This window comes from Myotis brandtii, unplaced genomic scaffold, assembly GCF_000412655.1.
Source record: "Myotis brandtii unplaced genomic scaffold, ASM41265v1 scaffold105, whole genome shotgun sequence".
Classification (NCBI taxonomy): Eukaryota; Metazoa; Chordata; class Mammalia; order Chiroptera; family Vespertilionidae; genus Myotis; species Myotis brandtii.
Window position 1 is genome coordinate 5,969,101 of NW_005353538.1, and position 3,044 is coordinate 5,972,144.

The window sequence follows — 3,044 nt, forward strand, 5'->3', positions numbered from 1 at the left end:
TCTCATCGATGTTTCTAACTCTCTATCTCTCTCCCTTCCTCTCTGTAAAAAATCAATAAAATATATTTAAAAAAAACATTTCTTACATACCTTTATATTGGCTAGGTCGGAGCTCATGGAAAAAATCCGTTACATCTTCTAATGTTTAAAGCAGCACTACAGGGTGAGCACAGTAAAAGCTGTGATCCAGATTGTATGGTTCAGGGCATTGAAATTTGGAGAGATGAAGTGTCTTGCCCAGAGTCACAACACTGGGTAATAGATCAGAGTAATAGATCTGAGGTGGGGGATATATATGTTCCCTGAGGACAGAGATCCCTGAACAGAAGATCCCTAGAATAAGTTCATCCCTGGGCAGCTGAAATAAGAGCTCTCCTCATTAGCTTTCCCACATCCTCCTGCCCCAAAGTTGTGTCCATGAGAAAACTTGTGCCCAGTGGAGGTGCCTGGCCCAAGAGAATGGCTCAAATCCTGACCCAACTCCTGACTCTACCTAGCTTTCCCACATCCTCCTGCCCCAAAGTTGTGTCCGTGAGAAAACTTGTGCCCAGGAGAATGGCTCAAATCCTGACCCAACTCCTGACTCTACATTTCAATCGGTAACTGGAACTAAAACACCTTTTCTCAAAATAAGAACCCCAACCCCTTGATGGCCTGGGGGATCCAAACTTATGTCCATGTTTCCCTCACTCCCCCCAGCACTTGATTCTATCAGCTTCCTTGCAGTGAGACTTCCCGGTGGTCAGGTGACCACCCTGATATGACCAGTCGTCTGACTCCCAACTGGCTCAGAACCAAGGACATTCCAAACCAACTGCCATATGACAAATGCACAAAGAATTAGCTTCATCTTCAACTGACCGAGTCTGAGCGATAAGCAGTTAACCTGGAAAAGGGTTCTGCTGGGCTGGTGTTTTGGTGGCTTAATGCATGAAATCTACACGCCCCCTGACTACTGAACTGAGCAGCCTACACTGAGGCCTGGCTGAGAGTGAGCATTGGCAGCACTGGCTCTGAGTGTGCCCCTTCTCTGCCCAGGTCCTTCCACATCAAAACCCAGTCTCTGCTATGCAAACTGCAGTCTAGTGAACGAGGCTCTACTGGTGTTACTTCCACAGCACCTTCTGTGAAGTGGGGGAGCGGCATTTGTGCCTCTACCTGTCATTTGGACAGATGCCCATTTTCATCTGCTGAGCCACTGCTGGGGACGCCAGTAGATTCTTTTGACTGCAGATGATTTCCTTGTGAATCTTGTATTTGGATCCCTTATGTGGGTCCCTTCCTTTTTATAATCTTGAGCCATGATCCTGGAAATATATTCAAAACAGAAAAAAATTATTGACATGTCCCTGGCAGAAGACCATGAGAAAGCATTCATTCATTCCCAGGTCCCACTTCTGTTCTTGTTCACCCACTGCCTAGGGGAGCCAACTGGATCTGAGATAGGCTTGGAAGAGGGAAGTTGCAGTGTGGTGTGGACTTACCATACCCAGCTCACTGATCGCGTGGGGACATGACTTTATTTCGATGGGACAATATAGAAAGTCAGCACAGTACAGTGACAGCATGGGAGCTGGTGCCTGAGGACCTGTGTGAAATCATCCTGGAAGCCACACGAACCTGTCCTCAGTTTCCTGTTCTGTGACAGGGGGCCTGTTTATTAGTTTTATGACGCTGAATATAAGAAAATTCAGATAGAGGCTGAAGAAAAATGACTAGTCCTTCATAAGTGCCTCATAAGTGTTCAAATATTAAGTGTCTGGAAAAATAAGCAAGAAATGAGATAGCACCCGTCTCCAGAGGACACTTGGGTGGCTAGAGGGCAGGGGAGGGTGGAAGGTTACTTTTTCAGTCTATACAAGGGTGTGATGATTTGTAACAGCTCATGGAGAGTAACCATCTCCTGTGATCTCCACGTAAGCACTGAGGGGTCGGCACTGAAATGTACAGGAATTAAGTCACTTTCCCAGTGTCACAAAACGGATGACAGGTGGATCTAGGACAGGAATGTAATTGTTTCCCTGTGGGTAGAGATCCCTGAACCCCTAAGTACTCTAGATCATGTCCTGGACTCCTGAAATATAGGCCACCCCCCCTCCATTGCCCAAATTCTACCCCAGGATCCCTGGGAGGAGACAGGAGGTGTCTGAGCCAAGAGAAGGGCACATTCCTTACCCAGCTTCTACCCATATGTTTCAATTCCAGACCCAAAAGCTATGATGTTTTCTTCAAAGGAAGTCCCTTGAAGGACCAGAAGGTCAATCTGTGTCTCATCTCCCCCAGCATCTTCGTACATCTTCACTTTAAGGTGTGCCTCCTGAGGTCTGAGGTCTGACCAGTGGTCTGCCCGGCTCCTACACAGCTGAGAGCCAGGCCTTTCCAAGCCAGCTGTGCACATGGCATCTGACGAATTAGCTTGGCCTTCAATAACAAACCTTGATAAACAGTTAGTGCTGATTCCTGAGGAAGGTGAGTAGTTGGGCTGGTGCTTTGGTGGGTTAATGGATGAGGTGGCATGCTTCACATCTGCGGACCATTGATGTGAGCAAGCACCTGAGCAGCCTGGGCTGAGGCCTGGCTGAGAGCAGGCAGGGCTCCACAGGCTCTGAATGTGCACCTTTCCTGCTCATTCCTTCCTCACTAAACCCAGTGTTTACAAGCTCCTCATCATTCCCTAGACACTGCAGCGGCAGGGCACAGAGACCCATGTCCTCATAGAGGGACCCCTCCTTAACCAGAGCCTGTGGCCCCACCCCAGGACCTCTCTGATAATCACCCAGACCCTCCTAACCTGTCACCAAATGTTTATTCCACCTTCCCGCTGGCACTGTCCTTCCACCTCTCGCCTAGGCATCACACCAACACCCAATGATCCTGTGCACACCAACCCATAGAAATTCCAGTTCCTTTCCTTTCTAAAAACCTCTGGATTTAGACTGCTAATGTTTGGTTGCAGGTTTTGACCTTTACACCAGAGGGGTTGACTGGAATTCCCCTTTTCTGTCGTGTCTGCTGCTGTGGTGGTATCAAGGGTCTCCTGCTCC

The 3,044-nt window shown here is 48.3% G+C and overlaps 1 long non-coding RNA gene across 4 annotated transcripts in view; it reads right to left on the reverse strand.

Moving 5' to 3' along the window:
• Positions 1-85: 85 nt before the first annotated feature.
• LOC106726045 overlaps positions 86-3,044 on the reverse strand; it is an 8,363-nt gene continuing 5,404 nt past the window's right edge. For all 4 annotated transcript variants that reach the window (XR_001362066.1, XR_001362065.1, XR_001362064.1 and 1 more), the window contains 2 exons: positions 1,122-1,307; positions 86-251 (listed from right to left, as the gene is read on the reverse strand). This is a non-coding gene — a long non-coding RNA (uncharacterized LOC106726045). The remainder of the gene's footprint in view (positions 252-1,121; positions 1,308-3,044) is intronic.